Below are 27,178 nucleotides of genomic sequence, written 5' to 3' on the forward strand. Positions count from 1 at the left end.
CAGGGAATGTTGGGATTGATGCAGTACCAGTAACACCAGTGACTGACCTGCCCAGCTCACTCTGCAGCCATCCTAGGGGAAGGAATTTTGTAGTAGATCTTGACAAACATCTCTCTCACCAAAAATTTTTCAAAGCCCAAACCGGTTTGCCCTTCAGCAGAAACAGGGCAAACAGGTGGTTGTATTAGGCTGGAAACAGTGTCCATTTGGGATGACAAAAATAACCAGCTGATAAGTAAAAGAACTCAAATCAAATCACATATGTTAAGGATCATATAATGTTTTAAATCAGAAAATGATGAGTTGACGTTTCTGAATATTTATATTATAATTCACAATTAGATGTACTTCTTTTAAGTCCTGCTGGTCAGATTACTTTGACAAGGCATTATAACAACGTTTTATAATATTCTTGAGATTTGAGACTATTCAGTAGTATTGCTATCAAAATTAAAAAGTTAATTAAGACAACTATGGACCTACCAGAGGGAGGCTCACAATGGGAAATGAGCATCTGTTCAAATTCACAGAATTTATGTTGGAAAAGACCTCTAAGATCATCAATCCAACCTTTATCTGATCACCACCCTGTTAACTAGACCAGAGCACTGAGCCACATCCAGTCATTTCTTGAGCACCTCCAAAATGGTTTAGAAAGGTTTTTATAATCTTCACTAACAATATCTAAACCAGCCTGACCCTCATTGCTTGTTCCATTTTAAGACTAGAAAAGTCTGTTCTACTACAGAATGTGTGATTTATGGTTTTTCTTAACCCTATTGTATTTTTTCCTATTTTATTTTAGGATTCCCCCAAAAAAAGAGCATGAATGTGAACAGCAAAACTTCCTGCAGTAAATGGGGGAGGACCCGACCATTCTGCAGTGCTGAGATTGCATCCAAACTCCTTTGCAAGTATCCAGACCCCAAGGCTTTCCTTCCATCCTTTCCAGAGGGACCTCAGGTAAGAAATAGTTTGCATGTCCTGCTGCTCTGGCTGATGGAAGGATGCAGTGTCCACCTGAGTGATCCATGGCACAGAAATGATGGGTACATGGGCACAGCTTCTGCAGAGCTGGAAGTGAAACCAAGTTAGACACTTCATTTACTGCTGTCCAAAGAGGTTTTTGCATTTTTGGGGGGTATCTGTCTTGTTAACATCAGGGATTTGGTCACTCAGTGTTGGACCCATTTTTCATTTTTGGTGCTACAATATGTTGTAGTTCAGAAGGTGAAAGGTAGGTGAGCTCTCTTGGATAAATCTTGCTCTGGTGTGAGCTGAACAAACTTGACGTGTGGATAGAAGTTCTCTTTTGTTACTTTCATGTGCTTTGAAGGAGTTTTTTTTTCTCCCCATGTACTTCATGACCAAAGCTGTGCTGCAGGAGTGCTCCAAAGCTCACTGCTGTGTGGGCAAAAAGAAGGGCACACTAAGGGGGCATTCTCTGTTCAAAACTGAGATTTTGACTATGTGCTGAACCAAGACATACATTTAACACAGTAATTTTTTTAAGTATTTTTCTCTCTAAGCTGCTTTAGAATTAATTTCTTTTAATGCCACTTGAAATCCAACTAGATATTCAGTGGCTTGATTGGAGCTGAAGATTTGTAGCTCTCTGCCTTCCTAGGGTATCAAAGGCATGAGAGGAAAGTGTTTGGCTCAGATGAAGACAGGACAGGGAAGAAAGGATGCCACAGACATCAAACTACTGAAACTTTCTGAAATGAAATCCTACAGATCAAATTAGAAACATATCTGTCAAGGTATTCTTATCACATATAGAACAGCTAATTTAAATACCATTAGAAAAACGTTAATTAAGCATAATCTACAAAAACCTTAAGTATAAAACTAAAGGACTAGAATTAATAGTGCAAGAATGAGATTCATTCAGTTTTAAACTAATGGTTTTTACATGATATCTTCCATTAAACCATGGGCTCATTTGGGGACTGCAGGATGGTAAATTTTTATCAGGATTTAATTTTGTTTAATTTAGAGCAGAGTTTTATAATAACATTTACCATGGAATACTCAAATTAGGTTAATTACGTGTGTCAATTTTTGTTCATAAATCATTTTTAAAAATAGACTTGGGACTCAAGGTGGGTAACACACTGCATTAGTGATAATGTATTTCAGAGTGGTGGTTTTATTTGGATGCAGCACAAGCTGATGGTGCTGTTCATTATGTGTTTATAAAGACCATAAAGTCATAGGAGGAAACAAGATAAGATTTGATGAGATGTCTCAGGATTGAGCAGGGCAGGTTCTCCTGAATTACTGTGAATCAAATCCATAATGCAGAAATTAAGGTATCCCTTGGAAATGTTGATGGAACCTGACTGTGTTCTTGGCAGTGATGGCAAAGAGCTTTTGTAGGAAAGCAAACATCACCCTCTTGTTATCACCTTTTCAAACCTCTGCCAAGAGTGTGGGCATTCCATGGGGTGTCTTCAACAAGTGGGTAACTAAAGGGGACCCTTTTGGACTGTGGTGTTCCCCACATGGACAGGACTGCCTAACTACTGGTTCAGACAGTGCCTTTGGAAAATAAATCAATCCACCAAAACACTCTTCCATTGAAAGATATTTGTTTGCCTTGCTGGCACAGTCTGTGCTTCACTCTCCAGTGAGGGGGTGTGCAGACACACCCTCCTCTTTTCCAAAAGCAGAGAATTTTGTTTTGAAGCTCAGTTCAGATGGCAGAGCACTTATCTGCCACATTATTTTCAAATCTCAGGAACTCAACAGCTAGAAAATGATTAGTTAAGGGACACCATAAATCTTAACCCAGCCCACGCAGTAAGCACTTTGGCTGGAGTCCAACCCTTGCAGCTGACCAAAACACAATTTAATGTGACCCAGAAAAGGAGAATTTAAATGGCTTTTACATTCTCTCAGTGTGGAAAAGTCACCAGTTCTACCCATGGAGGGCAGGTTCAAAGCCCCCTGCCTTGCAGCTTGGAGCCTCAGGGGCTGCTCTAGAAGAAAAGGAACCCCAGGACACCCTGGTCAAACAGCAACTGTGCCAGGCCAGATGCTGGGACTGGGGGGAGAGCTGCTGAGTAAGCTGGCAGTGTTTCACCAGGGAATAAGCTCATCCTGCTGAACAAGTCAGGATGTTTGATAGAAAGGGGTAATAAAGCCAATTTAATGACCTGTAGTAGAAGCCAGAGATCTGATATATTTTTCTGATCAAACACAAAGGAATATTTATTTCCTCACAGGACCTTCTCTGGCCTCTATAGCTATGGAAGTGAGGGGTGGTGTTTGTCAGCATGAGTTCTACAGTGCAGTGGATTTTTTCCAAGGGTAGCATTAGAGTAGGTGCATTTGGACTGGGGGGTCCAACAATGCTGGCAAGTACAGTGTAATTTTGTCAGATCTGGCAGCTTCTGAGAAATCCCCAATGTACATTCAAATGGTAATAGAAGGAGCTCAGTGGATCCCCCAGACAGTAAATTTGGTATCTGACTTATTCATCTTTCCATTGATTTATCTGTCTAGTTTATCTCATCAGCTTTTATCACCTGAATCTTTTAAAATCTAATTTTATTTAATCCACCTATGTTTTTTCTAACAATCCTACTGCGGTGTTATTTTAGTGGGGGTGCTGGAATCAATAAACAAAATGGCAAAAAGGAAGAAAGATTGATTTTTTTCATGTTATTTTATTTATTTTTAATTTCACATACTTTTCATTTCATTCTTTGTCTTCTACATTTTTTTATTCTTAATACACCAGGGAGAGCTTGCTGATTTTTATTTTCTTCTGCATAAATCTGGAATTGGTAAATGCTTGTGCTTAATGAGAGAATTGCCAACACCCAGCAGAGGCCTGATTTGTCTGTGCTTTGTGGTAACTCCATTAACTGCAGCGAGATTGCAACACCCCTTTAGGAGTTATGGCTCTGAGTGGAACAGGCTTTTGATCAGAGAATAAAAATTTGCCTGGGTTGGATAATATTTGATAAGCAGAGCACATGTGGATAAATACCTACAAATGCACACAGAGAAAAATCAATGTTTTCAGTGGAGTAAATGGACACAGGGCAATAAAGAGAGAAAACCAGGATGCTGCTGTGATTGCAAAGGATGCTGTGCTGGTGGATGAGCCCTGGAAATCCAGGGACCCCACCATTTCATGATGGGAAGCCAAAAGAGTGGGTGTATAGGGAATTTGTGTCCCATTCCCACTACACAGGGTGGTGTAGGGAGACAGCCAGACTCTCAGTATGTCACAGCGTGGCCCCACCAGCCAAAATCTGTCACACGAGCGCATTGGTTGGGGGTTGAGGAGGGAAGGAAGCATCCCTTGGTGGCAGAGCCTTTGTAAGCAGATTCAGGAGCTGCTCTGAACACAGCAGCATCACACAGCAGAAACTACTCCCTCTCTGAGGTCCCTGTCCAGGGGTTTTCCTTCCCACCTCCCAGGCAGCACATCTGGACATCACAGAAAACAAACCCCATCCCTGTTACCCGACGGTGCCGGTTGTACTGTGACACAAATGTAGCTACTGTTGATTAATTCTGAATAGGGTGAACTTCTGTGTCTTTTTCATTCTCAAACGACCTGAAAGTCGCCTTCTTGGGGTAAGACTGTGCTGAAATTTGGAGATGTGGTTGTGTCACAGGGACAGTGCTCAGATACACTTCAATCTGGTGACGAGTAAGATCAGGGTTGACTCTCCCCTGCATTCTGAATTCCCGGAGAGCTTGCTCAGCTCCTGCCCAGCTCCTTGTCATGGTTGCTGTGCAGTCCTGTTTAACATCTTTATAGATGATTTAGATGAGGGGATTGAGTGTATCATCAGCAAATTTGCTGATGACACTAAATTGGGAGGGAGTGTCGACCTGCTGGAAGGCAGGAGGGCTCTGCAGAGGGATCTGGATAGATCTGGATAGACTTGAGAGATGGGCTGATTCCAATGGGATGAAGTTCAATAAAGCCAAGTGCCGGGTCCTGCACTTTGGCCACAACAACCCCATGCAGTGCTACAGGCTGGGCAAAGAGTGGCTGAAGAGCAGCCAGGCAGAAAGGGACCTGGGGGTACTAATTGACAGGAAGCTCAACATGAGCCAACAGTGTGCCCAGGTGGCCAAGAAGGCCAATGGGATCTTGTCCTGTATCAAAAATAGCGTGGCCTGCAGGAGCAGGGAAGTGATCCTTCCCCTGTACTCTGCATTGGTGAGGCCACACCTTGAGTATTGTGTTCAGTTCTGGGCCCCTCAGTTCAGAAAGGATATTGAGGTGCTGGAGCGGGTCCAGAGAAGAGCAACAAGGCTGGTGAAGGGACTGGAGCATAAGTCCTATGGGGAGAGGCTGAGGGAGCTGGGGTTGTTTAGCCTGGAGAAGAGGAGGCTCAGAGGTGACCTCATCACCGTCTATAACTACCTGAAGGGAAGTTCTAGCCAGGTGGGGGTTGGTCTCTTCTCTCAGGCACTCAGCAATAGGACAAGGGGGCACGGGCTTAAGCTCCGCCAGGGGAAATTTAAGTTGGATATCAGGAGAAAATTCTTTACAGAGAGAGTAATCAGGCATTGGAATGGGCTGCCCAGAGAGGTGGTGGATTCACCATCCCTGGAGATTTTTAAACGCAGATTGGACGTGGCATTGAGTGCCATGATCTAGTAAATGGACTGGATTTGGACCAAGGGTTGGACTCGATGATCTCGGAGGTCTTTTCCAACCCAATCGATTCTATGATTCTATGATTCTATGATTCTATTTCCTGAGCTGGTTCATTTGAAGTCTGTGCAGCTGTGCCTACACAAACTGCACTGAAGGATGTGCACACACCCTGAGGCTCCGAGGAAGATCTGGTTAATTATGTTTATTCCACTCAAAGGCTCTTCAGTTTAGCCAGCAATGGCATAACATGTTCCAGTCTCTGAAAATGAGAGTTAAAAGCATTCAAATTGGAAATAAAAGGCCAGCTTTTTAACAGTGAGGGTAATTAATCATTGACATAGTTCGTCCAAATGGTAATTTCTGTTTTCTTGTAGCTTTTAAGAAGGGTGAGTGATTCTCACTTAAAATATGGGAATGTCTCACTAGTAAAACTCCTCTGTATTAAAGGAACTATTAGCTAAGAAACATCAGGCCTGTTTTCCACTCCAGCCACATCTTCAGGGCTTTGTGCAGGATGCACACAGAGCTGTGAGTGGCTTGTGTCAGACCAGAAGATGGGCCACATTCTGCTCTCTGTCCCTTTTGGTTGTTTACAAACAAGTGGCAGGTTCTCTTAGGTGCCAGCAAACTGTGCAGTTGGATTTTCATTCCTCAAAAGCCCAGTCTCAAGACTTTTGTGCAGAATCCCTGAAGCCCTGCTATTTGTTAAAGTTTTCATTGTGGGAGACAGGGAGGTGTGGGCTCCTCTTGGCTTTTGCCATCAGAGATTTATGTTTGTGTTTATTGAAAAACTCTTCACTAATATGAAGTGAGACATTCAGTATAAAAGAAAAATTTAGTGCCAAAAGTTTTCTACCTTCCTAATGCCACTTCAGAACTGATACATTAATGTATTTATTTAAGAAACAAATCACTATTTATGTTGTTTCTCACGTTTCCTTACCCAAACCTTTCTATTTTCCATTTATTCTCTCCCCCGTAGCACAATGCTGGCTGTTTGTCAGGTACAAGGCTTTGCTGCTGAAATAATACACTATTCATTGCTAGAAGCCTGATAATGGGTAAAAGATTAGCCAAGATGAAAGTGGGCTTGGCCTTGCAGAGTTGTGATCTTCTGTAATGAATGCTTTTTATGTTATTTCTGAGAAAGGACAAAAAATTAATTTGAAGAAAAATATTCCTTGGATGCTTGCACGTGTGTTTTCTTGAGAACAGAAAATTCTGGAACAGTGCTGACATCCCAAGAAGGATCTCCAAAGGTTCTATGCAGCTGCTGTTCTCCTTCTCCCCAGTGACCCTTCTTGTTGCTCGCATTGGAACTCTTTACTCAGCCTTCTGGGCACTGTTCATGTCTCACATGCCCTTTTTGCTCTTACTTTTTCAGTAACCTACTCACCATTCTCTTCTTTTTTAATTTTGGAGCTGGTTTCTAAGTTGTTCCTTCCTTTTGGAGAGTAAACATGATTACACCTAAGTTTGGTTGCTTTCTCCCTCACCATACTTGCCCAATACGTTCATATTTTGTAGCTACCAAGAGAAATTGGATTTTGTCTTTTCAGGATCGGGTTTTGGGTGGTTCATATGTGTTCATTACCTGCAAAATTCGAGTATTATGTAGGAAGTTGTGGATAATATTTATTAACTGGCTTAATTAATGTAACTCATTTCACTACCAAATCTCAGAATGGTTTCGCTGAAGTCAAAATTCTGCTGACCTGAGGAGAAGGAGAATTAAATCCCAGTGTATCTTAACCCAGGCTGGGACTCTGCACAGGGATGTCATCAGCTTTCTTTGGTTTTAACTCATGTGGAGATGATCTTTTTGAGCACACAAACCTGTGCTCACAGTGTCAGACCAGTGGACTCGAGAAAGAGTTTTCCATTTAGAAGTAGATCTGAGTAATACAAGAGTAATGAGATCAATTTGTTCTGGTCTTTCGCTGACTTTCTGATTACTTTTAGCTCTGGCTGGAATCCAGCATGGATAATTACATTCTTCCTACCTAATTCCCCCAGTAGTTTCAGTTGCATATGGCATTTTTTGGCTACTGTTGTTTTTTTTGTCTAGTGGTAACTACTGAAGTGTTCTACATTTCACCCCAGAATTGGCTGCATTTCAAAAGCTCATGAAGTGTTTCATATATTATGTTGTTTATAAAGCACCTTGGGACTAATTTGGACTAAGGGTCCCATCTGAATTGAAGAATGTATTATTTCCTTCCCTGACATCATTCATAACTCGTAGATCTTGGAAAAAGTAAATTCTTTCTGTTGTTCTCAGAATTGGGTAAAAGAACTTCCTCTTTTAACCTAGCAATGTTTTGAGTGATAAGTTTAAACTGCTTTTTGAGCGAGATCTCACCCCAACCTGTGAATTTGATTCTCCCACAAGCTTAAAGCCCCGTGTGCACCACACTGCTTACTCTCCAGGAAAAAAAAACCTCCTTGCTGTTTAGCTAAGACAGGTCCCAAATAAAGCACTCCACCTTCCCTGCCAAATAAATGGCACCTTGTGACTGGTGGCCTTGTCCCTTTGAGTCATGGCTGGTAATGGCTGGAGAAAGTAGTTACTGCCTTGTGGGAGAGGCCACTGGATAGGGAATATCACCCATTGCCACGCTGCTCTTTATCTCCTGACTGAAGCTTGGAGATTTAGGCTTGTTTCTTAATAGCTTTGCTGTAATCCACACTTGTCATTGTGATGTGTATCTAGGAGGCAGGTATTAAGTATTAATAACCCTTCCATTTAGCTTGGGTTTGCAAGGTAGAGAGAAAATCGAGATCCTTATTTGTCCAGGCATTTAAAAGCATGTTAAAAGTCCCATTAAAATCAGTGCAACTACTCACATGCTTAAAGATAAGGGTTTATCTAGACTGAGCCCAGTGCTCAGGACTTGACAGAATATAACCCTAAATATATTGTCCCTGCGTTTCCACATGCTCTGGATTTGCACATTAAATAAATCAGTCATCCTTACGAGATTACAGATCATAATAAAGTGTTTAGTATCTAAAAGTCTTCACTTTTTCATCTTGCACAAGCATCATGAAATCTTAACGTTATTAGAGGCTAAATAATTTATGTTGCTTGCATAGGAGAAAATGGCATAGGGTGCTCATGGTCTCTGGGCTTGAATTTCTACACGTCTCTTACTGACAAAATAAAACATGTATTTGGATCAGGAAAAATTTTTTTTGCCCCCTCAGTCTCCCCCCCCCAAAAAAAAACCAGAAACATACCACAGAAAATAACAATGTAAGTCAAAAAGACAAATAAAAAAATAGATATTGCTGCAGAAGCACTCAGTTATTTTCTAAAGTGACATTGTTTTTTTCCATGCAATGGTAGATTCATCAGTCATTAAGAATTACACAAGTACCTGTACAATCTTTCCTTTTAAAAAAAAGGCATTGCATGCCAACTGAAATCTATGTGAGCCAGGATTTAATGGTGCACTCCACCATCAGCCTGTTTGACAGATTTACAAGAGAAGTTCCCTCGCTTATTCAGGTGGAGATCTCACTGATTCTGTTTCAAGGTTGTAGCCATCAACAAGGAAGGCATTTAGACCTGAGGCAAATGTAGCTCACGGAGCTGCAACTGGCCTGGGAAATTCAGAAAGTCACATGGAATGCCTGAGAACTGTGTCTAAGCACACAGTCCAAATCCCATAAATTGTGCCGCAGAAACCAAGGAAGGGGGATCAGCCACTGCATTGGGGTTTAACTGGGTGATTCATTTCCTTAAGTAGCACTGCTTTGGGTTTGGATTGCTGTTTATTTTATTTATTATGCATTTTGAATGCATCCCTCCGGAAAATCATATTATGAAACAGTAATGCAGCGATTCAAGTTAAATTCCACACAGGCCCGAGATTTGGGTTCTGAACCAAATTTCCCCAAGACTGTGAACTTAGCCAGGGTTCCTCTTCAGGGAGATCAATAACTTAAACATCAGGTTTGTCCTTGAACACTAATGTTAAATTACAGTTTCCTGTGAAGTGCCACAAAAAGTCTTAAGCCTGAAAAATCAGGTAAATTAATTGAAAACTGGAGAGAACTTTCCTCTTAAAGCAGAAAATCTCTTTGCTTTATCCAGAGCTTGTGCTTGTAATTTTAGTCTCCCACTTTCCAAACAAACTGTATTATCAGAGTTTTGAGTCTACTATGCTTGGTTGTTTGGGATGAAGATAACACTTCCTGACCATACTCTTGGCTGCTATGAAATGTCTAAAGCTGATAAATTTGAATAAGGAGAAAATTAATGATGTTATTTACTACTTCCAATTAAGGGCATTAAAACAGATGTGCATCAAGGAAAAAAAAAGGAAAGATTAATTAATAGGGGCCAATAAGTGCAACGTTCAAAATGAAAGCAATTTAAAAATATTTAGTTGTGAATAGCTTATAATGGAATACTTAATTAAAAAAAGTAACCAATCAAAAAAGCGTGGGGAAAAAAATGAAATTAAATTACAACAAACCTGATGACTTCCAGCAATTAAAAGAGTAAACTGTAAGTCTCGTCTGCTTAATAAATATTTGTGCAAGAATTTGAATGACAAGATTTTGAGAATTTAGCCACCAGCTTCCTGGCCTCTTCCTCACTGCCCTCATGGAAAATATGATCCAGAGGCAAAGGAATATGCAGAGAGGTGGGGAGAACTGCAGGTTTAGGGGCCTGGAAATCCATGAGAATAGAAATTAGAAAACTGATGTGGGATTGAAAATGAGTAAGTTAAGTGTGGAAAAGTGAGATCTTTATCCTCTGGTGCAGCACAGAGTTTGGAATGGGCATTGTCTGATGTTGCATGTGGGGTACAAAGAGGTTTCTGGTGAAGGCACTAAACTGAAGGGCTTGTTCAAGGTTCTAAGGTGGCCTTCAGCAGCAGAGCTGGGGGAAAAGCAAGTTCTGTTGACTCCTGATTGTTCTTTGAGTTTCAAAGCAGCTTTCCCTTTCTTTTTTGTCCACTAACTGATTTAAAAATATATGTATGTATATATTTGTTCTAGTTGAATGGCTTTGTATTAAACAAGAAGGGTTTCACCTCTACAGTAGAAGCTGGGCTGGTCTGAGGGAAGATACCAAGTTCTGTCTTTGTATTATTAAGCATAACTTTCCTGAGGGAAGTAGAATGAAGTTAAATTGTGCAGTGACCTTTAGATAGGTGGTAACTAATAATGGTGTCGTATGAAGAAGTTGCTGGTTGGTAGTTTGCAGGCAGTTGATGCCACAGACTTTGGCTGGCAGGGTTATAACCTATATTTGAGAAGTAAAAGGAACAGCAACTCTTCCAGGAGGCCTGCATTAGTTGTGGAAATCTATTTCCTCCTGAGGGTAAGCCTTCAATACAATCACAAAGTTTCGGGCTATTTTACACAAAGTTTTCTGTTTGTGTTTTTAGCTCTTCCCTGACCTTGGACAGGAGGTTGGAGTCAATAAAGTGTATTTCTCTTTTCTGCTGAGACTCCTTCAGTGTTGAGGAAGTTCGGCTGGTTGAGATTTTTTACAACTTTTTTGGTTGCAGTTTTAAACTTTTCTTTCCGTGCGTGTTTTCCGGTTTGACCTCTCAGGATCACGGTATTGAAATTTCCACAATGAGACAGTTTTTTGAGGTGGCAGCTATAAAATCTTTATTACTGAGGGATTACACTTTAGCAGCCTTCAGGTAAAGTGTGTCCCTACTTTTCTTTAGTTATTTCTGTAATAACCCAATGTTAGCTAACTCTGCTCAGCATTGTACCTGCTGCTGTAAGATCACCTCACTGTCCCAGTGAATTCCCACTGCTGCCAAAACCCTCACGTCTTTCCTTCACAGTTTCTGCTGGAATGAAACAAGTCTCCAAGGCTTTGGCTGCATATGTAGCTTATTCCTTCTTATTGGAGTAGGAATAAACACTTTGAAGGAATAGTTTTGACAGGTGAGGTAATACCACTGAAGGGTAGTATAAGGGAGTAGATGGCTGGAGTTTGTTTTCATTTTCTCCCTCGAAAAGAATAGGGATAGAGTTTAGTAGAAACAAGGGAGCTTTAAAAAATAACATCTAATATGTGATTCTGTATAGAGCCTCAAATCCTTACAATATATATATAATTCAAAGTAAACAAACCCGACATGATTCACAGTGTTCAATAACTGCAGAACAAGGTCAATTAGCCTCGGTACAGACTGCAAATACTTTCAGACATATAACAGACCCCCCCCCCCAAAAAAAGCAGCTCATGGGCAGATCAAGCAACATAACTCACATGTACATTCTTCCCAGCACACTTCCTGAGTTAATTCCAAGACTTTCTGAAAAGTTTTGGACCTTGGAAGCAGCAATGGCAGAAAAATAAGTCAATTATTTTGAGAGAGCAGAACTTTCCATTACTTCTCTCACTTCGGTGCCTTGGTGCTGTTGAATCCCTAGGGACTGAGACAAAGGGTATTTCAGCTTTTGTCAGACCTTGGGAGCAAAACAACAGGTGCCTTTTTCCCCCTATCTTCATGCATTTTCTCCACTTGCTCTACAACCCCTGGTGTGGTTTTACATTTGAGTTGGGACGTGATGCATCAGTTGCTACATGCAACACAATGGCAATTATAGTTATTATATGGTTCTGTTCCCGTGCTGAAACCTTCAGAATCTGAGAGCAAGGGTAGAAAAATATGCCTTTTGATGGTTTGTTGGCTTTATTGACTGTGACTAACCAACACAGTGCTTGGAAAAAAAAGAGAGATTACTCTTTCAGTCTTAATTTTGGTCGGAAGCCAATCAGAGCAGAGAAGCAGTCGTGAATGGATGAGCAGTACCCAGCATCAATCTTTGTTAACAGTTTATCAGTGGTAAAAACAACTCCCTAGTCATAGATTTGAGCTGAAATAATATTGGGATTGAAGCCTGCCACAGTGAGAATGCAAAAGGAAAAGAAATTGCTATTAACATTTCGAGGGAATGAAGAGCACACGTTGGATGATGTGGATCCATCAGCCACTGCAGGAGGCATTAATTCAACTCACTGCAACACTTGGATAACTCAGATATAAGCCTGGTGTGGAAAATCACATGAAAACATTGCTTTAACCCTGCCTGCTAAAATGTAATAGCAATTCTTTGCACAAACCCAATCAGCTGATATGAGGTTATTAGATGCAGACTGAGCTGCTCTCTTGGACAAACTGTTAAATTTCAAAAATAAGCACATTTCATGTCAACATCTATTGGAAATACCTAAAAGTTTTGGGTGTTTTTTTTTTCAGCTATCAATTTTACGTGTGTTTATGAATAAGTTTATGGGGTTTTGTTCTGATCTCAGCAGAAGGGAGTGGGCTTTTGAATATCCACACTTCCATGAAAACAGGATTTCTGTCATACCTAGGGAATAGAACACATCTCTTATTCTATCCACTGTGAGCAAAGCTGGGGGCACTGTTTGTGGCATAGAGGGAGTAAGTGTGCAGTGCTTTGATTTAGTGGTAGGAGAGGAAGGGTTGGGGGGCTGAGGGCATATTTTATTTTGCAGAATTATTTCAGGATATAGAGGAGGAGAGAGGCTATTCCAAACTGAGAGTGTAACTCTGTAGCACTAACTTCCAGTCCTAATTTACTGCATAGTTCAGCTGAATATTTCACTATGAAGATACCAAAGAACTGGATTTTTATCTTCTTGAAGGCAATAGAAACACGTGTCCATAAAGGCCAGTGCCCACAGGAGCTGATTTATTTGGTGAGAGAAGGAGGGAAAAGAGAGGTAAAGGAAATCATGAATAATGTTGCCAGATTTTGCCCTCTAGGTCAAGTAATTACACGAAAGTCTTGACTTTCTATTTTTCTAACTGTGTCTCTAATTATCTTCTGCTCATTTAAGTGTGTTTGTGTCCATAACCGTGAAAGCCTTAATCTAGAATATAAGATCATAAGTCTGTGGTGCTGGTCAGAAACTAAAATAAAGCAGTTCAGCATTACAATGACTATATATGTATATATACACATACATCCTTTAGATAGAAGCCTGACTTACAGCATTCTGAATACTCAGTTTGGCAACAGCTTGCTATGTTTAGGATGAGAGCACCATTTTGGAGGTTGAACCTGGAGCTGTGCCCCAGTTAACCCAGGAGTGTTCCCATTTAACCAGTGCCTGCTGAAGGAGTCTCTGAGGACCTACTTGTGAGAGATGTCCAGAATCTTTTGCTAGTTCAGTCTCAAAAGAGGGTATGCAGAGAAATGCTAAGTACCTCCAAAAATTGGTCCCTGAGACTGACTTCAAAAGCCATCCCTGAAAGGCCCCTCTGGAGATTCAAAGGGCTGGGGGTGGGGGGAGGGAAGGAGGCAGAGCAGGAGTAGTGTGTGCAATGCAAACAGAAACAGGAGCAGAAACATAGCTGTGAGGAGAAATTCTGAAAGGGAGAAGAAATAAAAGCTTGATCTTGCTATGTCAAAGAATAGAGGAGTCAATGAGGAGATCTGAGAATTTCTATAGGCTTCCTAATCTTCAAAGACTTAAAAAATATTAAGGGTTCGGGTGTTTTTTTTAGCATTTATAACATTATATGAGACAGAGCAGGTATAAAAAGTGTTTAGGCATGTAGGAAAAGGAGGTATTTCAAATAAAATTAAAACAGCACTCGAGGTCCTTCTGTAAAGGAGCTCACCTCCCTCAGGTAAGAAGACAAGGCTGAGTTTTATCACTGATGCAAGATGAATAAAATTTGATAATTTAAGCCCAGTTTGGTGGCAGTTTAGAGCAGAAGGGTTGTTGTTTCCACTGTGAGGCTGAAAACTCTCAAGTGCCAGCAACCTGCACAGCCCTTGGAGAGAAGCTGAACACAGAACCAGAACATTCTATCAGAATATCCCCCTGGCACACCAAGCAAAGCCAAACCTCTCTTTAGCATGTCCCCTCTTCCCTTTTGCCACTGATATTTCTGATCCCACGGGAGTTATAATGAAACAATACACTGCAAACTGCCCCAATTTTGGTACTGTTTTTGTTGGAAGGAATTTGTGCTTGACCTTTAACTGGGTAAGTTTGCAGTCAGCTCTCAAGGAGCTGATAATTAGTGGCTAATCAATAAAGAATATCATTGCCTTGGTAGTGCCTTTCCCTGATGGGTTCAGGCTTTTTGTGGTCTATAAATATCTGTAGTTTAGGTCATATCAAGGCCTTGAAGGTGAACATGAGTTCTCTGAGTGTAGAGCTCCTCAAAGGGAGGGGACACTTAAGATGTATGTGGCAAGTTCAGGGAGAGCTATTGGTGACAATAAGTAGCTTTGTCTTTAAATTACTTGGTTGAAACCACCACCAAAACCCTGTCTGCACTATGGAAATGTCCCTTCTCTCCCATGAGGTCTCATGTGAAGTAATGGCTTAATAGACTGTTGTTTATTGGTTTTAAGCTAAACCATAATTAAACATGGTATATCACAGTTTTAGATGAGAGGTCAATCTAATTGCCAAGTAATTGTCTGAAAATTACATGAACAATAAAACACAAAGTTGTACACTTTGGTACATACAGTGTCAGGATGGTAAGAAATGTTTTTGCATTTAATTGACATTTAGCAAAATAATTACAAGTCCTTCAGGATAATTAGAATACACACTGTATTTCCAAAGTGCTTAAAATACTGGTTGACCTTTAGTAAGTGTGTTAATCAATAACAAACATATAACTTGCTATTATGCCAATTAAATGCCTGTGTATCTCGTTCAGATATTTAAAGGTGAAGGTTAAATCATGTTAAATCATTGCCCTGTCAAGATGGGCATTTTGCTCTGATGTGTTGCTTCCAGAGAAACCATGTAAAATATGCTGTAAAATGCCCCAGGGATCTGACTGATCCAGTTTTTAATTTGCAGCAGGGATTTCAGAGTCTTGTTCTCCTGTGAGTTGCTTTCCCAAGATGCAGAGCTCTGAGGAGATGATCCCTCTCGTCCCTCCCTTTTGTCCCCAAAATGTTAATGAATTCCTGTTGAAGTGTGTGTGTGTCTGTGCTGAATGGTGGTTCTCCAGCAGTGCCTCCACTGATCTTCCAACATCCAGAGAAACACAGTGAGGGGACTGCAAAACCACCTTGGATATAAGGCATCTTTCACCAGAGAGGAGAATATCTTCTCCCAAGATAGACATACCATGATTTTTATTGCTTTATATGGACTAATGAGTTAGTACAATAATGACTAGTGTGGAGTTAAAAAATCTTTGTGTTGTGCTACACTTTTCTGTAACACTTGGTGCAGGACCCCAAAGGTGGAAGTGGAAATGGTTGGCACTTGCAATCAAAAGTCATAGATTTTCTACCAGATTTAGTCAAGTAGCTAAAAACAAGAAAAAGAGAGGTAATATTAGTTTTCTTCCTTCTCTTGTAGGAATTTTTCCAAGATGTTATCTTTGCAAAAAAATCTATTCCTGACACAAGTGGTCTAAGAAGAGAACAGCCACTCATAAGATGTAAATCAGCATTGCTTCACTAAGCTGTAACTGTTCTATTATGTTGAAGAGCTGATCAAATGTATTTGAGAAAGGTGCAGTAAATTAATATGACCATTCTCTCTCTTTTTCAAGAGTAATATTCTTCTGACATTGCATAAAGGTCAATGAAGTGTTAAATTGAGGGTGATTAAATACAGAGTGTGAAGGAAATGATTCCAAGAGCAAGAATCAGGGAGAAGATATGAATGAGGATGCAATAAAAATAAGGTAATCATTGAATGATAAAAACACCTTCTGATATGCAGAGCCCAAAGCTGTAGTGACACATTTACTGGGGAAATATCAAACAAAACTCTTTCCTTGCCATGTAACTGAGGTTTCTAGGTAGTCTTATGAAAAATATTTTGTAATATTCAGTGTTGTCTCTGTACCTGGAACCGATCTACTTAGAACAGAAATTTTTAAAAAGGCATTGAATCAAGTAACTCAGAACTACTTTTTTTAACAATATGATCCCCAGGCCCAGTGCTTCCAGGAAAATTCTATTTCATAACTGTATGAGAGGCTTCTATTCGTGGTCCTGCCTTTACATCACTATTACAATGCAACTAGGAAAGATGCTTATCTTAAATTTGCTAAGGACATTCAGATCAGAAGGGGTATTTTCCAAGTAGTATGTAAATTATAACCATTATAAAGTAGGTTTTGTTCAGTTTTTGTGTGGACTAGATTTACTAAGGAAATAAGTAGCTCTATATAGTCTTAAGATCCCATGGAGTTCCCAGTTAATACTGAAGCCATTTTGGTCTGCAGATTCCCAGGTTGCTCCAACATGAGTTTATGACTAGGTACAATTCCTCACATTCACTTGTAATATCTGCCCATTGAATTTTGAAACATGGCACGGAAAAGAAATCAGACCTTCAATGTCTACATTACCCTTGTGAAATAAAGCCTTATTTTGCAGATATTGTCTTCTGAATAAAACATTGCTCCCAAGTTGTAATCTAATTCCCCAACAGGTAAACAGGGAATTCTGCAACGAAGCTGATGAAACTAAAGTCAGACTCACATCAATAAAAACTGTCCTTAAAATATTCTTAAAGTGGAGGAGTATACCTTGGGTTTGGAATACAGAGAAAGAGAGATTTATCGTCAGGGAGAAGTCGATGATGAAAAAGTTGAGAGGTTTTATGAGCCCCGAGGCAACAAAATGACGAGTTATCGGTCAGGCCATTTGAAAGAAAAGCTCAGAAATCACTCTCAAAGAGGGCTGTTGATTTTCCATGTTAATAATTGATAAAATAATGTACAGACATCTTAGCTGTAGATGTAAGTGCCAAAAGCTGTGAAGCTGCATTAATATAACACTGCATTGCTTTGATGTGAAGGTTTAAAGTGTCACACACATGCACGCACACCCTTAAATGTTTTATGCAGAAATAAGCTACTAATGATCCATTCATGAAGCATTCCCAGTGATTTGATCTTTATGAAGCTCTGGTGTGTGAGATGGAACACAGTCCTCCAGATGATATTTCTCTGGTGCTCTGTAGAGGGACTTTACAGGTTTTCTTCCTGCTTCTGAAGTGGGTCATATATTGCCTTTGCCTTTCCTATGGGGGTCCCATCATTCCCATTTTCTTAAGACAGCTTGATACATCTAGAGGAATGGGTAGAGTGGAGAAAGGAAATGCTCTTATTTGCTGGCTGCAAAACTTGCTTAAGGAGCTTGGAACTTTTTTTTCCATAGCCTGTGAGTTTCCTGCATGTGCTTTTTGGCAAATTATTGATGTTAAGGACTATGCAACTGCCATGGACCAGAGTGTTCTGAGGCTGCAGGGGAAAATAGTGTTGAATAAGAAGGCAATTGGGAGTAAATTAACCATAATGGGAATTCAGCATCATTCTTCCTTGTACTGCAGATATGGTGACTCAGGAGCAACAATTTCTTCAACCCCAGACTAAATTGTAGTCAAGAAAAGCTGAAGGAATTTATTATGCTAGAAATAGATCGGTGGTTGCTTTAATATGGCTTCATGTCAGGTTTCTGTTTAGTTTCTACCTAGAAGCTAAACTAGAAAAGACAAAGCTTCCTTTATAATTCCTTGATACAAATGTCTGTGTAGTGAAAAAAGGGAGCAGTTCTGTCAAAGTGAGGAAAAGTGTTGAATGAGGCTCTATCCCAAATTTTAAATATCCATCACTATGAAAGTGTTCAATCTGTTACAAGAGCAAAAGGAACTTCTACAGGGATTTTGTTCATCATATTGAGGATCATTCTTTTTTGTCTGTCCAAAGTGAAGAGTTATAGTTCCAGTTATTCCCTCTGCATTGCTCCCATGCTTGTACTGAGTGCTGGGGAAGGGTTACCACTAAGAATTAATCTTTCCCTTATTTCTTCAAGCAAAGGTACCAAACCTGCAAACAAAGGCACAGTTTCCTTTTTAAAATGCCTCTGCTAGCATGATGAATTTCAATTTAGTTACAAGACTTAAGTTCAGATTGTTATTCTGGATTCTGGTAGTCTGGGGGTTTTTTTGAAATATAATAGTTCCTGTGTTGGTTCTGATCTTTGCTCACTGAGATCTTTCATTTTAATAAATCACATGGTGATATAGAGTTCAGATTAATGCATATTGATGCCTTCTGCATTAATTATTGGTATTAGAATGAGAAATATTCTACTCACCTACCCACCATTGGATTGTTATCACTAGTGACTATTTTATGTCCTTTATTTGCATTGTCATATTTCCTCCTACCTCCTATATCTTTATAGGGAGACTTAAGATTTGGATAGGAGGTTCAAAATGCAAATATCTGGTAAACTGACTTATTTTGTTCATATTTCCTTCATCTGCTGTGTGGAGGGCCATGACACAGACTATGTGCTCTTTGTTTGCTAATGGACAGTACCAGTGTGAAACCACAATTAGTTGATTTTACACTTCTGTCCTGTGAGTGACTCCCATCTTGTGTATATGTTTCTTTTAAAAACACTCTGAGATTGATGTTCTTCTCTGCTTTCACTCTCCCTCTTCAAGAGTTGCTCAGAAACACCCCCCCAGTTCCTCCTTTCTGGGGAAGGTGGCGATTTCCTCATTTGAATCTGCTTTCTCCTTTGATGCTTCAGGAGGCATCTGGAGGCAGCAAAGAGGGCTCACATTCATTGCAGCAGCAATTATAGATCAGAACCACTGGCAGGTTATGCTGAGCATCACCTGGACCCCTAAAGGCTCAGACCTTGTGACCCTTTGTCACACAGATATCACTGTCCAAAAGAACAGCTCTGCAGTTTTCGAGAGTGTTACACCTGTGAGAGAGACTCAGTATTTTTACAACAGCTTTTAGCCAAGAGAGTGGTACCTCCCCTTGTAGTTAGAGTTGCCATTTGTCACCTTGTGATGTGGCTGATTTGGAGTTTTCAGCTTTGCAAGCTCTTGCTGAGGGCAGGACAAAACCAGAGCCTGTTAACAGTGTGTTGCTGCAACCTTCCTTTAGAGAGAAAAACTTTGCTTTTCATTAACTCAGCACCGTGGCCACCAGCCTGGAAACAGAACACTGGAAACAGTGTCAAAGTGTCCAAATTTACACCAAAGGTACTTTAGATAAAATAAATAAATAAATAGAATGAAGCAGGAAATGGTTTGTGTACTCTCTTTGTGGTAGCACAGGTGGTGCTTTGACATTTGAGGCATCTATTTGCTTATGGTCTGTCAGAGTTTGGGGTCTTGGCAAGTTTAGAGACTTCAACTTGTGCAATCCTGATGAGATTAAAATATTTGAGCTTTTTTTTTTTTTCAGAGATATTTTCTTCTGAATGCCCCAAACCATATAATAGAGTAAGGAGGTGTATATGCAAACATGGCACTTTGCTGAGTTTTAAAATGAATTTACTACAATAAATAAATTTACTTTTAAAGTTGTTATTTGGGCTCTTTGAGGTTCTGAGTTCTTTATGTGTGAGCTCTTAGCTGGGTCACACAAGACAGCTGAGTAGGTGTTTCCATACAGAATGAACAGAAATAAGCCATTCCTCAGTCCAAATTACCCTTATTTTCAGTATTTACACTGTCCCAAGCTCCAGGACAAATCCATTTTACAATATAAGAGAGTGAAAGCTTCAAATGTAAAGTTTGTTCCCTGCTTTGCATATTAAACTCTTATTTTAAATTCTGCCTTTTCCACATGGCATATATTAAAATAAATGAAAATATATGAGGTCTGCTTCTCCTTTCAGCAACACAGATTTCCCAATTGTGCAATTCCAGTGCTGGCAGTAATGGCTTCGCTCACTCAAATTACATAGAAGAAAAGAAAAAATCAAATCACAAAATATTTATGTTTAAAACTGTACAAGAAACAGGCTAATGGCTCACAAGGATGACTGAAGCAATGTAACAGCCCATAAACTGTTCTTTGTCATGACTTTTTACTTGTTTATTTAGTTTTCCTTGTCAAAGCAAAAATACTGGTGGACATTACAAGTTTTGGCCTATTCAGAAACGTGCAGCAACAGACCTTCCATGAGGAAAGCATTTATTACAGTTACTTTGGTGACATTCTTTTTGAAACTGTAAATTACACTGCAGTTATGTCAAAGGCATTCTCAAATAAAATTACCGCAAATAAGACATAAAATGAAAAGCTGAGCCTTTCTGGCTGTAAATCCACAGACTGCTGTGAGAGTTCCTTTATGTCCAGCAGATGTCAATGTGATGATAAACTAAAGCACACCAGGAACCAAACCAAGCCTGGCCATGTCCAGAGCAAGGGTAGAGCAACCATATTCCCATTCCAGGTGCCAGACTCAGCCGTGCTCTCTCAGTCCAATGGAGCATCGATTTAATTCCTTTGGACAACTCTTCAAAAGCTGGTTTTATGTGTCCACACACAGGCAACATGGGTTTAACTGCAGTTAAAAATGCTTTGTGACTCCTGTGCCACAGGACATCACTTGGCTTTTTGCTTTGCATTTCTCCCCATCCTCAGCTCCTGCAGATGTGATGGTCTTCCTTTATACCCACGTGCAGGATAATTCATGTAGGCTGTTGTAGCAGTGCTTTTCTCCAGTGCTTGTCAGACTTCCTCTCTAGCCTTACCCAGCCTGTTGTGCTATTTGTTGTGTTACATGTTATTTCAGGTAGTGGATGTTTCACTGATGGTAATCATGTAGGAAATAGGAACAGTGGATGGTGGTTAGCACCTGGTAGGTAGATAGCTTGTCCTCTAAGTAGTTCTTCTATTTATTCTTTTACTGTCATGTTTGAACACTCTATTGATTTTCTTTAAATTCATCATATTGTTTAGTTGTATTTTTTTACTGTACATGATGTTTGAGTACTGCTCTATTGATTTCCCAACAAGACATTTTAGTTTCAAAATATTAATGACTCAAACTCGAAGTACTGATATACATGTTGGTTTTTTTGTTTCATAAAATCATTCAACGATGGCCAAGGACTAGAAAACCTTTCTGCCTTTCTTGCCTTTTGTGTGGAATCATTTATCTAGAACACTGGTTAACAGCAGATCTTCCAATGGAGAAGGTGGGAGCGTCACAAAATCGATTAGGAAATCATTATCTGTGTAAGATGTCTTAAGTTGAGGCAGCTGTTTCCTCACTGATGAGTCTCTGGGCAATGCTGTGGTGAGGCCACACTGTACAGGAAAGCTCAGAGCTGGTGTGAGCTACAAACATCCCAGAATTGCCACCTACACAGGTTCAAGTGGCTGTAACCATGACTCTCCTCTGGCTGAATGGCTTTGTGCCATTGTTTCCAATATTAATGGAAAGCTTATATTTGGCTCAAAGCTTGGAAGAGAAAAGATACTTTGATTTTATCACACCACATCTGCAGCTGTTTCCTCAGCAGAGCTTCTGCTTGACTGAGGCAATTTGTCATCTCCTAGAATTTGAGATACACAGTGGGCTTTCTGCAGCATCATTCCCTCCCATGCCTGTTAGCCCTGTGCTTGGGTTCTCTGGGGAATAACTGCCAATAAACAGCCATAAAAGCAGGAGTAGACCCCCCTCCTGTTTGTGTTTCACTCACTGCTGACCTCTGCTTTCTTAGATAAGGAAGTGGTGATATGCACACAAAGGAACTGCTCTCCACTGTTGAATATTTCATATGAGTTTCTTGTTGAAAGATTGATTTTTGCCACGGATCTCTGACTTTATTTGTTGTCGAGACGAACATGCACACCGTATTTTCAAAATGTAAATATGAATATTTGCTCTTTTGTCTGTGTTGGAGAGCTCTGACTGTGACATGTCATGAGCCCCCTTTTCTCCCAGAATCTGAAACTTGCAAGCAAAGATATTTTCAGGTTGAAATTGCAATTCAGTTCAATCCTCCTGACAGCTTCTCACACCTGTATCTGTAAGGTTTGCATAAATTCTCACAGTCTTAGACCAATGTTTGGCAAATCACACAAGGGCAGTAAGTACCATAAGTTGATATATTATAGAAGATAGACTAAAATAGGATTTTTATGTTGGTTTATCTTCAACAGTATTTGTGTATCTTGAGAGTTGTTTTACACCTGGACAGTCTAGTTGTGGTTTAGCATAATAATATATTTTTGTTACAATACAGCAGTTTTGCATAATAGTTTGTCCAACAGCAGCTGTCACAAGGGACTAAAAAAGGAGAAATTCTGTTTCTTCATTTTGTGAACACTAGGCTCAGTTTTTATTATAGTCTAATAAGTGCATTAAACCTGCAACCTCGAGAAGTTTGGGAAATATATTTGGCTTGAATCACACTCAGTGTATCAATTTTATTTAATTATTGGAAACATCAGTCATGGGGCTGTGTTTGTACCCCCTGTAAGCACAAGGGCTGTCCCATGCAATTCATCCTTGGAAGATCCCCTCAGAAAGGAGCATTACCATAAGGAAAACCTCCCAAACATTTTGTTCTTGGAGTGTGACTTTCTGACATAACAATTCAGATTTTTGAACAGGGATTGCCTGTCATGCTGTTAAGTGTCCATCTGTCACTGTCCAATGGCCCTGAAGTGTTCTAAATTTTTCCAATGTCCTGCTGAAGGCTTCTATAAACTCCCTCTCTAGTTTTTTTTATTTACTTGTTTGTCCTCAGTTAGTCCTCAGCTGTTAACCATAGATTATTTTTTTTCCTATTAGCTGTATGGAACCTGGGGGGCAACACCCACTGGGATCTGTCTGCTGACCTAGATCAAATTTTAGTTCCAAATATATTTACTGTCACTTGTTTTATATGGGACTTGTAAATCTTTTCATGTAGAAACAGTGTGGAACTAAAGGTCTAAACTCTCCCTTTGATGTCAGTAAGAACTCCCTGCTTAGTTGGATTGCTCTATAATATTATACATCCACTGGGGGAGAAAAGAAAAAAAAAAACCTTGATAATGGGTTGTTACAAACTTTATAGGAATTTTTAAATTAAACTTTAAGTGAGCATATTGATAAGCTGGTATAATAAGCTGCACTGTAGGCTTGGGGAAACACTCATAGATATACATAAATGATGAAATCAGAAGTAAAACTCATCTAGATCTTCCCATTTACGTGCAACAGGTTTTGTAAATCAGCTATATATGTGATTTAAATCTTAAACGAGCTATGGATGCCATATGGCTTCCCTGTGTATCCAAAACATTACAACCCTTGCTGAGGAAATAGTATTAAGGACATTTTATTTTTGGTTTATTGCAATATTTCTTCTGAGTGGTGAATACATTTTGAGCTGCCCTTAAATGTGGGCATGTTGTGCTTTCTAGAATAGAAACAGATATGTTGATCCCTTCCTTATATATGAGACCCAAAAAAAACCACAAAGAAAAAAAATCCTATTGTTTTGGGGGTGGTAACTGTTCTGTGTCCTACTGATGCCTCTCTCTTGGCTCTCATGAAGTTTGGGGTTTCAAAGATAATCCCTGAGAAGTGTTCAGAGTATTTATTCCTTTCTGATAAGCATCTATCATAATCATGTCCCTTGGTCAGCTACTTTTTTCTTGATATTTTTAAGGTCATTTCCAGAATGTTTCCGTATTTCAAGATATGCAGATTTTTATGTAACACCCTAATGCCTTCACCTACCTAGAAATTTCATTAATATTTTTATATATCTCTCTTCATGATTTTGTGCATATAATGAGATTCGTCCTCCTTTTCCTTCCTTACTGTAAATCCTGGAAAATATCAAGAATGCAATCTGGTATAAACTTTCTTGTTCCACTGGTCTTGTGCAATGCCATATAGCTGAATGTAATTCCTAAACCAGTGTAGGCTCACTGAAAAACTGAAGATTTTCCAAAATTCTGATTTCGCACTAGTATGGACTGAATAACACTTAAATGAGGGAAATGATAATTTTGTGCATTAGGACTCTGATGTTTACACTGCATCACATGCTGTGTGGTTTATGGCCTCTCTAACAGCTCTGCATATTTTCTGTTCTCCAGTTTTTTTCTGTGTTCCCAAAGAGCTGAATATGCTCTTTCTTATTAAGAGTCAGTATTTCAGCTGTCATCTTTTCATAGGGCAACAGCAAAGAGGAAGAAAGAGAAAAATAAGAACAGTAATAACTTCCACTTTTACAGCATCTTTCATCTTTGTCTCCAAAGCCAAACATCATTAGTGAGATGGGACTGTTGGTTTTATTTCTGAGCTGCATCCAGGCTACCTTTTCTTTTGATCCTGCTCAAGGTAATTAGGGAAAGGAGAATAAGTGGGTGGCCAGGAAGAAGCCAACTCAGATGTTAGGAGGAGCACTGCTGAGTACTTAGCTTTCCAATTTCCCCCTTCTTCTGGGGAAACAGCATCCTTTCCTAGACATGTCCTTCTGAATGGGGCATAAAGAATCTAAGACATGCTTAGTCATTAAATATCTTGCAGATTATTTTCTGAGAGCCGGATTCCAACCCGTTTACTTCCATTTCAGCTTCTGATGTCCTTCCCAATTTAAATGAATGCAATATGCTCCCTTCCAGGCCCTAATTAATGTGTAGCTGTTTAGGTCTGTTGAGAGATATGGAAAAGCCTCTGATCTTGTCTAGAGAAACAGCTGTGACTCCTGCATCTGTGATGCAGCAAAGCTTAGCCAGGTAGCAGAGTATTTTGAAATCTTTTGCTCAACAGAACGATTCTTTCCAGCCCTGAGTCTGCTCGGGTACCAAAATAAATCAGAATCTGTTCAGTCACAGTGATTATGGTTTTTCCTTCATGGCAGTGTATCTGTCCCTGTGCTTTCAAAGTGGTGATGTTAATTTTTGCACGGATAAACCAAAGCAGGACACCTTAACTGAATTGATCCTGGCAGATGTTCCGAGATAATGATGGCCTTGGAATACAGCACTGACATCTTCACCTCCTCCCCTCTGCCCTCAGAGGTGATAGGAAGAAACACAGCTCATGCTGATCAAACCTTTCCTCTGGTGGGACTCCAGCTATTGATATTGTCATTATCAATACAGTCACTATTGACCCAGTTTCTCAGATTTCCACTTTGCTTTGATTTTTACCCAGTGAAATGAGACACAGAGGATGTCCCCCTGCAATGCAAGTTTATGTGCCAGCCTTCATGTGCCTTGCAAATGGCTTGTGGTGGTTCTGCCAGTCCAGTCCACATTCTTCAGACTGTAAATCAGACACTTCTTTTATTTCATGCTACACAAGATTGCACAGTCAAAGCCACATTCTCCTTGGCCGCTGGTTTTTTGTATTCACAAAGGACCAGAGCCCTGTTTTCTTGTTTCACTACTGATCTTGGGACTGTTGTGATGACAGCAGCACCATGCTTAAAGTTGACATGACTTAGTATTTATAAAAAGAAACCAAGGCAAAAATAATAGGCATGTAAATTTTTAGCCCTTTCCAACCAGATTATGATTTATTTTCTCCTGCCTGCAGTCAAACAACAGCCTCAGGCTCTGCAGCCTCTTACCCAGGGCTGAGGAGATACAGTGGATATATTGAGTATATTAGGAAACCTCAATAATCTGTAATCACAGAACTGCTTCAGACAACTGTTTAAGAATAGCAGTGTTTATGTAAACAATGTCACTACAGCTCATTACAAGTTTGTGTGCTTTCTTCAGAGATGTTGATCTTATCTTACAGCTATCAAGATGCTGAATCTTATCTTGCCTGTGTTTTAATTCCCTTCTCCCTTCCCCTCCTATGCAAAGTGTGTAAACTCTATATGGTACAAACAATTTCTGCGTGGCTTGTGTGTCCTGCTCCTGCCATCAGGAGATCCTGATCCATCAGCTGAGGGCTGAGACTTCACTGTGATGTAGGTACAAAGTACAAGTTTTGATTCACATCAGTCTGAGTAAAATCTGGTACAAAAAAACCCCAAATCATATCTGCATGTGGGAAGAAGTTTAGGGATAGATTTCTTGGGGACCTGTTATTAAATTTCTGCTCCTCCTTAAGATGATAGGAAAAAGAGAGAGAGGAATAAACCCCAGACAAACGATGCCCATCACCTGCTGATCGATGCCTGAGCAGCAACTGGTGCCTCCCAGCCAACTCCCCCCAGTTTCTATGCTGAGCATGATTCTCTGTGATGTGCTATATCCCTTTGGATGTTTGGATCAGCTGCCCTGGCCACACTCCCTTGTGGCTTCCTGGGCACCTGCTCCCTGGCAGAGCATGAGAAACTGAAAAGCCCTTGGCTTAGAGAAGGCAATCCTTAGCAACAACTACAACATGTGTGTTATCAACGTTATTCTCGTGTTAAATCCAAACCACAGCACTGCAGCAGCCTCTAAGAGGAGAATGAATTCTATCCCAGCTGCAAGCAGGACCCAGAGTACCAGTGTCCTCTGGTGTGGTTCCTGCTGTGGGTAGAACACAAATCCCAAAGAGGAATGGGGCTACTCTGAGATTCTGGAATGTGTTCATCTCTCTGTGCTGTTCTGTGGGAAAATAAAATCAAACAGTGCAATGTGAACTGGAAGGAAAGTGTGACAAGCAAAGTGTGACAGTCATTCATGGGTTAAAGAAAAGGAGGAAAAAAAATGTGAAATCTTTTTGCTATCCCAAAAAAGACAGAGGAACATCATGAGCAGGGTCTCATATTTCCCCAGTAACTAAATATTGCTTTGGCTTTATTGCTCAGTT

The 27,178-nt window shown here is 40.0% G+C and overlaps 1 long non-coding RNA gene across 2 annotated transcripts in view; it reads left to right on the top strand.

The window, feature by feature from the left end:
- The first annotated feature begins 809 nt into the window (after positions 1-809).
- LOC135424599 (uncharacterized) overlaps positions 810-27,178 on the top strand; it is a 266,173-nt gene continuing 239,804 nt past the window's right edge. For both annotated transcript variants that reach the window (XR_010435275.1, XR_010435276.1), the window contains exon 1: positions 810-963. This is a non-coding gene — a long non-coding RNA (uncharacterized LOC135424599). The remainder of the gene's footprint in view (positions 964-27,178) is intronic.

Source organism: Pseudopipra pipra, chromosome 19, assembly GCF_036250125.1.
Source record: "Pseudopipra pipra isolate bDixPip1 chromosome 19, bDixPip1.hap1, whole genome shotgun sequence".
NCBI lineage: Eukaryota > Metazoa > Chordata > Aves > Passeriformes > Pipridae > Pseudopipra > Pseudopipra pipra.